Source organism: Gymnoscopelus braueri (assembly GCF_963280865.1).
Source record: "Gymnoscopelus braueri genome assembly, chromosome: 5".
NCBI classification, from domain to species: domain Eukaryota; kingdom Metazoa; phylum Chordata; class Actinopteri; order Myctophiformes; family Myctophidae; genus Gymnoscopelus; species Gymnoscopelus braueri.
The window spans coordinates 25,259,198-25,274,184 of NC_137606.1; positions in this window are offsets into that span (position 1 = coordinate 25,259,198).

Genomic DNA, 14,987 nt, shown 5'->3' on the forward strand with positions numbered 1-14,987 from the left:
TGGAGTTATGACATTTTTCGAATGTACCATTCATCCTAGAATATCATAACATCATAGAAAAGGTAAGAGAACCGTGGGGCAAAAATTCCCCTTTAAATGCAGCAGCTAGACTTAAAATTAATCCATTTAGACCTGAGGCCGATCCTAAAAACGCCTTCTAAATCCTGACCTAAGTTTTCTAAAAAAAAATCAGATTTTAATTCAATTTCTTTAAAAAAAATAAAAGTGCAAAATGTGCAACAGCTAATGTTGCACAAAAAAGTTCCCGGATTGAAAGGTATGACAACAAATAGGAGCTCCAGGTCTAAATGGGTTTTAAGAAAAGAAAGAATAAAGAACAAGTACAGTAGGCTACTCATTATTGTGGAATATCTAGTTTAATAATTTCTGATGTTGTAATGTACATCAACATGCTGTTATTGTTTTAGTGTCTCAAAACAGATTTTCAAGACATTGAAACCAGATTGGTTATGGTGGTAATAATGCGCTTCTTTAGTTCTACGTAAATCCCATGATCCCCAACCCTCCAAGCAGTTGACGGGTTTAGGAGAAATCGGGTGTTGACAAAACCATTGAGATAATACAGCACATAGGACAAACCAAGTGAAATTTAGAAAGAAGAGAGTTACCCATTTATCAACGAGCCTGCATCAGCAGAATGCCGCTCTTACAATCCTTAAATCACACTGTTACCGCGACACACTGATTACACCCCCAGTGATGGCTACACACACTGCCACCGTGCAGATAGCTTGCTGATAGCAACATTGAACAGTCATTTTTATGAGCTTAACACAAGTGTCATGGATAGCAGGAAATTGGAAGAGTTTTTCATTAAACTAAGGGTGAGGTGATTTACAAACACACACACACACATGTGCGCGTGCACGTGCGCGTGCACACGCGCGCACACACACACACACACACACACACACACACACACACACACACACACACACACACACACACACACACACACACACACACACACACACACACACACACAGAGAGAGATTTATGCTGGTAAGTCCAGTGTGTGGATTTATATGGAAGTTTCAGAAGACGTGTCATTGAATATAGCAGTGATATCGGTCGCCTTAGAGGTAAATTATACGGTGTGTGCGGCTGCTACAGCAGAAGAAAGATAAGATAAGATAAGATAAGCCTTTATTGAAATTCAGGTGTCATCGCGGCAACATCATGTGTAGGCTACTCCCAGGAATTTGTATCTCCACCACCTCCCCTCAGATGGTTGGTGATGAGAGTTGGGGGGCCTCTTCGTGCTCTGCTCCTTGGTTTTTCAAATGTTAACCAATTCAATCCGGGAAAGCATCTCTGTCATTTTAGATTTCTTTGGCTATTCAAAAATAGCAGATATACAAACTCATAGCTACAGTATGAGCTTGTAGATCTGCTATTTTTCAGATATACAAACTCATAGCTATGAGCTTGTAGATCTGCTATTTTTCAGATATACAAACTCATAGCTATGAGCTTGTAGATCTGCTATTTTTGAAAAACATGAAACTTTGCAAATCTTTGAATACTTTATAAAGCTAACATTTGTCAAATATTTTGTTCCAGGGACCCCCAGAAGCAAAGATTTGAGTTACAAATGTTTGCTTTATATATTCAAAGATTTGCTCACATTTTCACAATTTTTTTTACCAAAATAGCAGATCTACAAGCTCGTAGATGAGCTTGTAGATCTGCTATTTTTTAATATGGATTGAAAAGCTGGATGTGATTGTTGTCACACCACCCTATATGGAGCTCTCCACCAGGGCTCTGCGCTCCTCGTTGTCATATCATATGTGATGCAGCTGACAATGGAGGAGTGATATGAGATCCTCTGTAGGCGTCAGTGGTGTAAAGAAATAGAAAGTGAACATCTAGATTTAATTATTCCATGATTAATTGGGAAAGTGGGTAATACACCAAGGGAACATATAGTGTTTTCATAGTGACTTGAGGGTAAAAGAAAAATGCACCATTTGTGTGAAAAGGGTGTTAATTCCATTTTCAGACCCACGGGGTAAATAATAAATCATTTTCTTGCGAGACAGACTGAATTAACTCTGAGGATTGGGGTCTGAATATGCCATTGTACCGTACATTCCAGATGTTTTTTTTTATTTGTTAAGAGGGGTGCGTTGAGACGACACACGGAAGGCGATCAGGGAATTGAGTTGAATTCAAATCATCTCCTCGTCTCTTTCCCCCCTCCATCCTCCTGCATAACAATATCCAGAGTGTTAATTTAAAAAGGCCTGCGGGTCCATATACGCACACTTTTACACTCAGACTTCAATCAGCACTCCAGATTGTACAGCGTGTAGCTGTCCCTGCACAGTCCATGCCTGGCTCTGCAGGCCAGCTGTTACAACAGATTCTTCCCTCTCTTCCTGTGTGCTCAAGTCACACAGTGGGATCTTTCTCTAATAGGCTTTGTCTCTGTCTGTATAGAGTCTTCTTATCCTCTCTCCAGTCTCCCCCCAAATCCACTGTTTCATTCTTCTCCAAATAGCAACACAGGGCTGTGAGGACAAAATGACTGAATAATTATCTTTCATTAAGGGATATCAGCCTGATCCTCTCCGTCCTATGTTCCTCTTCTTTGTGTGCCCTCACGTAATGCCGTGGGCATCTTGTCACCAGTTGAATGGTAACCCTTCTTTCCTGGGCACAGCTGTGCCCTTGGTGGCCCTCTGGGTGACCCATAATACTCTCCTTTACATCTTGTTCCCTATAGAGCTCTCTTATAGGAAATATTCTCCCACACAGTAAAACCCAGAGTGTTAATCTAACTGGTCAATGTACTGTCCCTATAGGCCTACTGTAATGAGGTTTGCTCTCCTTACTAGATTACATAAATTGCAAACAGTTCATTTCCATGATACAGTATCCGTTCTGCATGGACACGGCATGTCGTAATAGGAGGACATTCGGCAACAACAAACGAACATCTGGTGAAAACAACTACAAAACAACAGAAATGGAGGAGCATTCAATGAAAAATAGGTGAACAACAAGCTCACAACACGTTTCAATGCGACACATTGTGAGCTTGTAGACCTGCCATTTTCACTATTTGATGTATGATGAAATATGTGGGGTTTAAATGGTTAAAAACATCAGCATCCCAAGTTCGTCACAGAGTTGAACCGTGGTTGTAAATGGATATCGTTTTCGGTTTTTATCCTGCCAGTGTTTATTTTCCACATGGAGGATATCTCATCTTGGGATGACACTGTACTTCCGGCCCAGTGCATCACATTTTTTCACTCCATTAGAGAGATGCACCAATACAGATACACAGGACTGTTGTTTGCGGCACCGCTGCAACCGACTGGGGTAAAACTGTGATTGAGTACAGCCGGCTGGATCGATAGCTCTCTCCTTCCCAGTGGAGGTGTGATTAGGCCAACCTGGTCAAACGCACTCTTCATCACCAAAGGAAAACACACACTCATCCTTCTTGCTCTCTCACTCACGTGAGCACGCACACACACACACACATGCACACACGCGCACACACACACACACACACACACACACACAGCAAATTGGGCGTTTGAGTTGTGATAAGTGACCGTCAAAAGCAGACAGAGGAGGGGACTGAGGGAAGGTACTGGGAAGGAGACGGTGGATTTCGTGGGGTCATGAATGATCTGCAGTGAAATGACAAGCTCTGCCATAAAGGGTAAGAAGTAAAGCATGGTAATCCCTAAACTCACATCATGACTTGCGACAGCCCCCTGACCCGCCCCCCCATGCTGACATCATGTGACACTCCCCAACACACAGTTTGTTCGCTTTGTTGTCTCCGCCAGGCCGAAAGGCATGGCGAGAGAGTATGTTTTGCCCCCTGTCCGTCCGTCCGTGTGTGTGTCCGTCCGTCCGTCCGTGTGTCCGTCCTGTCTGTGTGTTAGCAGCTAATCTCCGGCACCGTTGGCCCGGTCGCTGCCAAACTGTGCACACCCACTCCCTGGATGCCAATTCAGAACCTCTGCCCCACATTTTTCACATAGGCCTGTCATAGCGCCACCAGGAGGCCGATGTGTGCAAAACCCATTTTGTCCCATTACTCCTACAGCTTTTAACTAAACGTCATGCAAATCGGTACACAGTATCTCTATAGTCATGTGATCAACCCGGATCTGTTCAATTTCCCATATTCCATCCTCATTGGCTAAGGTTGGCTTCCAAAGTTTGCAGGATTGGTTAGTTTTGAACAAACTGCCTCAAATCATGAACGCAGCTTGCCATTTCCATAAAATTTCACATGCACATTCCCACTAGGCCGAGGAAGAAATGCCACTTAAAATGTTTCTAATCGGCCTCATGGTGGCGCTATAACAGGCCGATTTGTATTTTTAACTATAACTGCACCGATCTGCGTGAAACTTTGCACGCACACTCCCTAGAGGCCAAGGAAAAACATCTGCACTGCATTTTTCACATCTGCTTTTTACAGCGCCACCAGGAGGCCGACTTATGTCAAATACATTTTTGCATATTAATCCTTCAGATTTTGTCCCAACATCACGCAAATCGGTACACAGTATCTCTATAGTCATGTGATCAAGACGCATCTGTCCGATATTTCATATTCCATCCTGATTGGCTAAGGTTGGCTTCCAAAGTTTGCAGGATTGGTCCGTTTTGAACAAAATGTCTCAAATCATGAACGCGGCATGCGATTTCCGTGGAAATTTGCACGCACATTCCCACTAGGCCGCGGAAGAAATGCCACCCTTTTCACATTGCCCTGTTATAGCGCCACCAGCAAGTCTACTTTAGCAAAACACATTTTTGGAACAAAATGCCTCAAATCATGAATGCATGCACATTCCCACTAGGCCGAGGAAGAAATGCCACCCTTTTCACATTGGCCTATTATAGCGCCACCAGGAGGCCACAATAACCTACCTGACCTGGCGGAGACCTGTGCTCCGAGGAGCACTTTTTCTAGTTTTATATGATTTATGTTCACCTCCCCTGGGGAGGTGAACATAAATCATATAAAACTGACACAAGTGAGTGTCAGTGTCACAAGTGTCAGTGTCACAAGTGACTCCCGTGTGTCAAATGACACAAGGGAGAGCAGAGAAGATGGGGAGGCTCCCCATCTTCTCTGCTCTCCCTTGTGTCATTTGAATCAGCACTTCTGCCCCATCTCTGTTTAATTCCCATTAGGTCTATACTTCCGCTGCTGACCCTCTCTCTGCCCCCCCTTACACCCCCCCCCCTCTCTCTCTCTCTCTCTCTCTCTCTCTCTCTCTCTCTCTCTCTCTCTCTCTCTCTCTCTGACTGCTCTTTCCTGACGTTCTCATTACGGCTTCCCTGATGAGGTCAGTGCATTTCCCCATTATGGGGTCAGGAAGCAGCACATTGAGCTAATTTCTCTCTTCTCCGTCTACATGGCAGGGCCACTCAGGTTTCCGCCTGCCCGTCCTCCACTATGCAGTGCATGAGCACTTCACCAATCGTCTTTGCACTACAACAGAGGCACGTGCAATATCTTAATGTATTAACACACTCACATGCTCAGACATTCCTACTGTACAGCCCTGTCTCTCCACCCCCCCCCCCCCCCCACACCCCTTAGAGAGGTAATTCATTCACTGACATCAGGGGTGCAATAATGGACACTTAACGCCTCAGTGCCTCTCAGTTTAACTGATGACAACTTGGCTGGGTGCAGAAAGGTTGCTGCAGACAGACACACACACACACACGCACACGCACACGGCACGCGCACGCGCACGCGCACGCACATGCACACACACACGCACACACCTCTGATCCCCATTCACCACATTTTTACTTTACTTTCAGCCTTTTTTCGTGTGTAGTCTAATTGGGCATGTTGAGGGTTCAGTGGTGAGTGGGATTCGTTCATTGAGCGTTGTGGGCATGAGGTCGTACATCATCATGCTCTGTGAGGCAGGCGACACAAGCTGCCATTATTGGATCAGCCCTGGTTAATTACTAACGCCTCTGGACAGTAGCAGTATTGCCAGATTGTGCGAGAGAAACAAGCAGCGGACAAATACATATTAATTTGGGGGGGGTCCTTGACATGAAAATATTTGAGAACCACTGGTTTAAACGACATTAGGAAACAAGCATAACACATATTTACAAGCAACTTTACAGAAAAACGTTAAAAAAAAAAACATACGTATGACAAAGACAAATTTAACAAAACCATAATTTCCTGTGTTCCATAGTTCAGGGTAGGCACTTAAAAAATAAATAAATCATGCTGTGCTATGCTGATACTGAACTGACAATGATAAAACGGAATAGCGATTTTTGGATATATTGCTCGCTTCTTTGCCATTTCTAGAACCCAATTAAGCCGTGTGACAACAGTGGGTTCTGAAGTGGCATGACTATTTTAAAAACAAGGCTCCAGACATCCATCATGTTCAACCCAGATTTGGCTCAACAAAGGGAATGAACTCGTTCTCATGCTATTCATCAAAAATGTGGAATGCCCTACCAAAAGGAGTAAAGGAGTGTAAAACCCTACTCACTTTCAAAACTGCCCTAAAGATACACCTTCAGGAGGCTGCAATTCGAAAATGGCCCCTGTCTAAGTCTTAACCTACCCCCCCCCCCCCCCCAACGCCCTCCTCCCCGCTTTTTTCTTCTCTTGTACATATTTTTCACTCTTCATACCAGTAACCTGTAAGCTGATTGTATGACGTTCTATATAGTAGTGTGTATATCTGTCTGTCTCTTATATGTCATCATGATTTGTGTGCATGGGGATCTCATCTTAAACAAGTTCAGTGCTTAATGAGTCTTCCAGTTTAGTAGACCTTGTATTGTGAATTTGTAATTCCATGTACTGTTGTTCTCATGTCTTACTAAATAAAGTACATCAATCAATCAATCAATCAATCCCAAACCAAACTGGTCAGGCTACTGCTTGGCCTCATGCCTACAACTCATTTAACCGCAGGAAGGGTGGGATGGCTCAGGGTAGAGGACAGAGTACAGCAACTTGCAATGGCCTGGTCTACAAGATTACACTACACCACAAACACAAAGACACCCATGCAGTGGCGTAACGGAGGGGTAGCAAGTGATGCGTTGCGGGGGGGCCACCAGCAGGGGGGGCCCCACCTGCGCTGATACAAATATTTTTACAGCAAAAAAATAGAAAAAGTTGATTTATATTGGTCAAATAGAACCGAATTAGACCCGAATTAGACCCGAATTAGACCCGAAATGTTTCGCGCGCGTGCGCTTCACGCACATGCACGCGCACGCAGCGTGCATGTACGTGAAACTCCCGCGGGGAGGCCCCACGATTCTGCGTTACGCCACTGCACCCATGTGCCTGTCAAAAACGTCAAAGACGTCCACACCAGAGGGAGCTCCACAAATCACATTCAACCCAGATTTGGCTCAAACAAGGGTTTAAATTTGTTCTACTGCTAGGCCACCAAAATGTGGAATGCCCTCAACAGTCACAAAAAAGTGTGAATCTTTACTCTCCTTCAAAACCTCTCTAAAAGAGCACTTAGGCCTACAGGTGGCAGAAATTCGGAACTGGCCCCTGTAAAAATATATTGTTGTATAGTTGTCTGTCATTAAATGTTTCAATGAATTGAATACACAGGACCCTAATGGAAACAAGCCATAGTGCTTTCTTGGGTTTAATCCTAGAAAAAAACAGTAGTTCTGATAGAAAGAAATGTATATATCACTTCTCCATCTGTGAGCTCCTGTTTTTCTTCTCAGATACCAATGGTGGCAGCCTACTCCTGAGTACTGGTCCTATTATCTGATTGGACTGGGTGGGCATTAGAAGAAAAAATTATAAAATATTGTAAAATAATCATTTTGGCCTAATTTATACAGCCCACAACATTATAGAAGAGTGTAATGTACAGGTGACAGTGGAAGTGCAGCACATAATCTGTCATCATCAATTTGTGCATTGGTGGAAGAAGTAGAGATTTTTTACTCAAGTGAAATTAGCAATATCACAATATAAAGTCCATCTAAAGTATGAAAGTCTAAAAGTAGCCTACTCGGATTAAAAAAAAAATTGTCAAACCTTTTCCGTGATGCGTTGTGAGCTTGTAGATCTGCTATTTTCAAATAGCCAAAGTATAAAATAGGGCTTAATTGGTTAATGTATGTTTTGTAGGCTATTAATAATCTAAATCTGCAAAGTAGCAACTGAAGCTAGCAGTCAAATAATTGTAGTGGAGTAAAAAGTCAAATATTTGCCTCTGAGATGTAGTGGAGTACAAGTAAATCATAAAATGGAAATACTCAGGTAAAGTAAAGGTATCTCAAAATTCTACTTAAGTACAGTTGCTTGAGTAAATGTACTTTCCACCACTGGATTGGTGTGGCTGTATTGCCAAAGAGATGGCAAGATGGCGCCATCTGGTGGCTGAGTTGACGTTTGATTTTCACATGTTGATTCATTCATAATCATTTCTCAATAACGTTTTCAGCACAATCATTTATTTTTCAGTTACCTGTGTTTTGAAGGTATGGAACATTTATTTCACAATGTTGCCCTTTTCTGTTGATCATCATTCAAAAGACCTTGTAAATGGAAGCTGTAGCCTGTAGCCTAATAGCTGCCAGTGTTATTTGTGCTATTTTCTATTGTTATTTCTTTCAAATAGTCTATATTGACAATTGTTTGTATTACATAGTACACACACTAAAATGGTGGGTTATTCTTCTTCAGTGATTCAACAGTTGGGGTGGTTGAAGTGCAGACAGTGTTTTCAAACTGTTTGTGCCCAATTAAAAACTCTCAAGGTACGCCACAGGGATAAGGATGGACCTTTTATGACCTTTTTTTCCCACTGTTTATAATTTGCATTTTTTATGCTGCTATTTGGACTGGATTCCTACAGAACAAAATGTTGTTATGTTTGCAATGACAATTAACATCTATCTATTCATATCCATGCAAAATAACCTCTATAACAGATGTTATCAATCTTATCACTCTATAGCAGGGGTCTTCAACAGGGGGTCTGGGACCCCTAGGGCGTCCTCAGAGTAACTACAGGTGGGCTGCCAAATCAGTTTGGATTTTTAAATCCAAACTGAAGACCCACTTTTTTACTCTTGCTTTTAACATAGATTGAGGTCAGTGTCTGTTGTTTCTTTGTCCCTGCCTTGTTTTTATTTGTTTTGTTCTGTTATTGTTATATTTGCTACTGCACTTTTGTCTTTATATGCCTTTTACTCTGCTTTGTAAATAGACTAAGGTCTATTTGTTCTTTGTTTGGAAAGCACTTTGGGTCAGCTGCTGTTGTTTTTAAATGTGCTATATGAATAAACTTGACTTGACTTGCCAAATCTTTGTGTGATAGGATCATTTTTTGTAGATCAGCTATTCTCGCCATTTCATATACTTGGTCCAAATTATTAGTTGCACAAAAGCTGACTAATGCCCATTGTCAAGAAGAGACTACGTGTAGCCTAATGAGTAAAAGGAGAGAATTATAGCATGAATTAGAGAGGCCATCAGATGGCCTCTATAATATCAAAGATACTTTGATATTGGCCCAGTAATACTGACCGGTTACAGGGTCGCGCTACAATACATTATGATGGTGTAAATGATTAGCAGAAACATAATAAATCAGACAAACATATTCATTAGGTCTACTGCAGGTAAGCTGTTTTTTGTTACAGTCTGTCTAGTAATATGTTGTTTGGAGTTTGGACAGGGACTACTTCTGTGCGGACAAAAATGTGAAGTTCCACAAGGATCCATTCTAGGGTTAGGGTTAGGGTCAATATCTAAATGTTCCCACTGGCTCAGATTATGGAAAACAACAAAATATGCTACCATAGTTATGCAGATGACACACAAATCTACATAACCTTATCACCAGAGAGATATGGTCCAATACAAACACTGAGTAAATACATTGAACAAATCAACAACGGGATGTGCCATAATTTTCTTCAATTAAACAAGTCAGTGCCCAGCTTCCATCGGTAATGTTAAAAACCACAAGCCAGAAGTCATGGACTCAGACTTGAACTTTACTTCTTTCTATTCCTGGAAAGTTAGAATGCTATATTAGAAGCCATTCATCACAAACCATTCATAAAAATACAAAATAAAACTAGAAAAAGTGCTCCTCGCAGCACAGGTCTCCGCCAGGTCAGGTAAGTTATTGTGGCCTCCTGGTGGCGCTATAATAGGCCAATGTGAAAAGGGTGGCATTTCTTCCTCGGCCTAGTGGGAATGTGCGTGCAAATTTTCACGGAAATCGCACGCCGCGTTCATGATTTCAGACATTTTGTTCAAAACGGACCAATCCTGCAAACTTTGGAAGTCAACCTTAGTCAATCAGGATGGAATATGAAATATCGGACAGATGCGTCTTGATCACATGACTATAGAGATACTGTGTACCGATTTGCGTGATGTTTGGATAAAATCTGAAGGATTAATATCCAAAAATGTATTTGACATAAGTCGGCCTCCTGGTGGCGCTGTAAAAAGCAGATGTGAAAAATGCAGTGCAGATGTTTTTCCTTGGCCTCTAGGGAGTAGGCGTGCAAAGTTTCACGCAGATCGGTGCAGTTATAGTTAAAAATGCAAATCGGCCTGTTATAGCGCCACCATGAGGCTGATGTGAAAAGTTTTAAGTGTCATTTCTTCCTCGGCCTAGTGGGAATGTGCGTGTGCAATTTTATGGAAATGGCAAGCTGCGTTCATGATTTGAGGCAGTTTGTTCAAAACGGACCAATCCTGCAAACTTTGGATGGTAACCTTAGCCAATGAGGATGGAATATGGGAAATCGGACAGATCAGGGTTGATCACATGACTATAGAGATACTGTGTACCGATTTGCATGAGTTTTGGTTAAAAACTGTAGGAGTAATGGGAAAAAATGGGTTTTGCACAAATCGGCCTCCTGGTGGCGCTATAACAGGCCCATGTGAAAAATGTGAGGCAGAGGTTCTGAATTGGCATCCAGGGAGTATGTGTGCACAGTTTCACAGCGACCGGGCCAACGGTGCCGGAGATTTGGTGCTAACACACAGACAGGACACACGGACGTATACACGGACGGACGGACGGACACACGGACGGACGGACGGACAGGGGCGAAAACATACTCTCTCGCCATGCCTTTCGGCCTGGCGGAGACAATAAAACATTTAAAATCTTGTTTGAAATGACCAAATACAAAATCTTGGATGATGGCTAAGGGGGCTCCAAAAAAAAGAATGCCATTTTTGGTGTTTTAAAATGTTACCAAAAGCACACAGAGCAGGCCTGGAACAGTTATAACTTGAAGAACCAAAAAACAAGACTTGCAAATGAAACAAACACTTGGAGGCAAAACTAAGAAAACAACAACCCAAACTAACAAGAAACTGTAACAGGAAGGGCCCTGATAGCTCTCCCCTGGGTGACATCTGCTTGCTCACTCCCAAGCCAAATCAAACTGAACTGAACTCTTAGCACTTCCAACATGCTTTTTCTATCAGGTGCAACACCAAGTGACATCAATTACAATTAGTTCAGAGCTCTTTTTTTGACCTGGGAGTTGTGGAGGATGAGTTTCATTTGGTTTTTCACTGTACGATGATGTAAGAAATTATTTACTTGAAAAAATGCAGGATAAGAATCCAGATTTGTTTTGGATGTCTGAATGTCACATGTTAAGTTGGCTGTTCAATAAGGAAGTTCTTGTTTTACGAAAATTCATAGAGAAAGCATGGCAGTTGCATTGGAGGACAATGTATCCGTAACCCACAGCTTGGACAATCAATATGTTTATGTATTCTGTTTGTGGTGTATCTTGGTGTATGTACATTGTGTGTCTTATAAGCCTGTGGGGGCTGGGCATCTTGTGGTGCAGGACACTATAATAAAAATCTATCTATCTATCTGGGAATTGGTAAGCACTTAAACTCATATGAAGCAATGACCCATGAGTCATTTACCAAATTACATAACATTTTACCAACCAATTCACAGACATTTCCGGGTACCCATTAATTCCACAAGACTTATTAAACTATGATTTATCTTAATACATCAAACAGAACACCCCTTCTCCTCTACAGTACCTAGCACCCAGACCCTATGACACATTAGGAGTCCATTTAGTATTTAGGGCTAGGCCAATGTGTTTTTGGTAAAATGATTATTTTGCATGTCCGTGGCAAAAATGAAATATTAATGAAAATGTCCATCACAAGCTGCTATGGTGATGACCCCTGATTTAATGAACTAAGGGACAAACTAGTGCATCCTTGTGTGTTTTTAGAAATGTTGTGTCCATATCATAAGCATCCTTTGCTCTTAAGGAGCTCATGATCTTAACCACTGCAGATTTGGTCATTTCTCCTATCCTAAAAATTGGCTTGTCATCATTAATAGGAGCACATGTCAGAATTCTAGTGCGGAGGCATTGGGCCAGTTCCCCAACTGAATTTATAAAATAACTATTTAAAGTATTTGCTATCACCTCATGATCTTGAGTTAAAGTTCCATTCACTTTAAGTTCATATTCCTTTGTTTTCTGTTCCTTATTTCTCCCAGTTAATTTATTAAGGGTTTCCCAAACCAATTTCCCATTTCACCTTGCATCTTCTATTAATTTAATACAAAAAATAAGCTTTTGCGTTCCTTAAATTCCTTACTACCTTATTTCTAAGACTTGTGAAAATCACTGCTGTAACCTGATTTGAGTGATCTCTTCAATGCACTATCTCGCTCTCTCATCTGCTGCCAGAGGGCGCCATTGAGCCATGGCAGGGTGTTCTTTTGTCCAGGTTTACACAGCACCTTCCGGGTGACACTACTCTGTTTGTAGTTGCCACACAAATACTGCTGCTATTCTCTACATTCTGACTACACAGCAGATTAGACCAATCAGTTTGTTTTAGAGCCCTATCAAGATTATCAATTTCATTTTTTGGAATTATCTGGTGAAAGGATTTAGGTTTTGGGATATTGTCAAACCGTTTACTGGTGAGTTTCCTCTCCAGTAATGTGATGTTATGGTCAGACATACCAGTTATCAAATGATTTGATAACTGGTTGATTATTGTTATTGATACTGATTGTTACTGATTTTGTTATTCTCTCTGGCCTATTTGTGAACATTAAATCAATTTGTGTCTGTGAGGAATTTGTTATTCTTGTTGGACCTTTGAGATTGAACTTGTCTGTTATCCCCTTAAGTTTTTTCCAATCTGATTTATTAGTCCAATAAAAATTTAGATCACCAAAAAGTAAAAGTTCCTTTTTACTATCACATTCTTTAAGCATGGTATGTAGGTGCCCATAAAACAGACTGTTGGTTGAGGGTGGTCTATATAAACAAATAACAATAAAATACATTTCTGGAGACAGTGTAATATTCAGCCCAATACTTTCGAAATCCATTTCATAATGTGACCATTCAATAAGACTACCCTTAATTGTGTTTTTTTTTAAAACATATATTAACCCCCCCCCCCCCCACACACACTTTCCCCCCTATTCTATCCCTCCTAAACAAATTATACCCAGGGAAATTAATAGCTGCCACTGAAGAGGTTTGGTTTAACCATGTCATGTTTCTGAAAGAATTCTATTAAAATGACCTCGAGAAAAAATGTAGATTTATAAGACAAATTTATTATGAATCTGGTCCAAAGGCTACTAAAATATTGACCTGGCGGCTACGCAAACAACAGATTCAAAACACAATTCATAAAGTCAAAGACCCTCAAACAGGAGAAGTATCCAGTAAGCTGGAGGATATTGAGAGAGCCTTTGAGACATAATTATAAAAATCTTTACACGCAACCATTTCAAATTAATAATGAAGCCGCAATGTCATTCCTGGATTCCTTAGATCTGCCCTCTATCATCGGAGAATACAAAATAAAATCATGACTGCAAAAATAACAATAAAGGAGATATATGGAGTTACATATGTCTTTATTAACCAAACAAAAGAAAACGAGCAAACAGAGCAAAAAAATATTTTGAATGAAAACTACCGGTAATTAAAACAGCAAGCAAAACGTTATAATGTGCAAGCAAAAACATTTATATAAACAGAGCAAGACATTATTTTGAATGAAAACAAAGTAAAACAGCATTCAAAAAATATATATTTGCAAGCCCCAAAAAAAAACTTTTAAAGAAACAAACTTTTAGAACTCAAGAGTAGAAAAATAAGGAAAACCTTTTTAAACTACATAAAACAAAATACACACTAAAATGTGTGTGTAATTCAAGCGTGTAAGGTTATTAAAATTATTTGAATATTTTTTCTCGTTTGCGAATCGTCACCTTGCTAAACTAAATGGCCTAAGTAATTGTTTTAGGATATTTGTTTTTGGCCTAAGTCAGATTTAATCCTATTTAAACCTATTTAAATCTCTTATGTAACATAACTGACAGACAGTGTTATTTATAATTTAATAGTCATAATTTGTTATAAAGATTTTGGGTGAAATGATTAAGAAATATATAGTTTTGTTTTGGACAAAAACTCTGTATTCTCGTTCTCGATTCTTTTCTTCTCTCTCTCTGATTTTGTGTCTTAGGGGTGAAAGGTCAGAAGGCGGGTCCTACGCTTAAAGATGTAAGACACCTCTCCATTGGTCACTCGGAGTCTGAGTGACAGCCCCCCCCCCTTATGTAGCTTATTGCATGCAGATACGGTGTGTGTTACAGCCATCTCATTGTTCAGTTTTTGATTGTGGCATCACCATGGCAGCTTGTGATGGACATTTTCATTCATGTTTCATTTTTGCCATGGACACGCAAAATAACCAACACAGTGGCCTAGCCCTAAATGTATACAAATGGACTCCTAATGTGTCATAGGGTCTATTCCAATGTGCTGCACATTTAAAAACAATAGTATGTCTGGATTAACTACTGAGCCACTTAACCAACAAAAAAATTATAATGATAATTGATAATTAATAGTCTAATCAATACAGACAGTGCTTC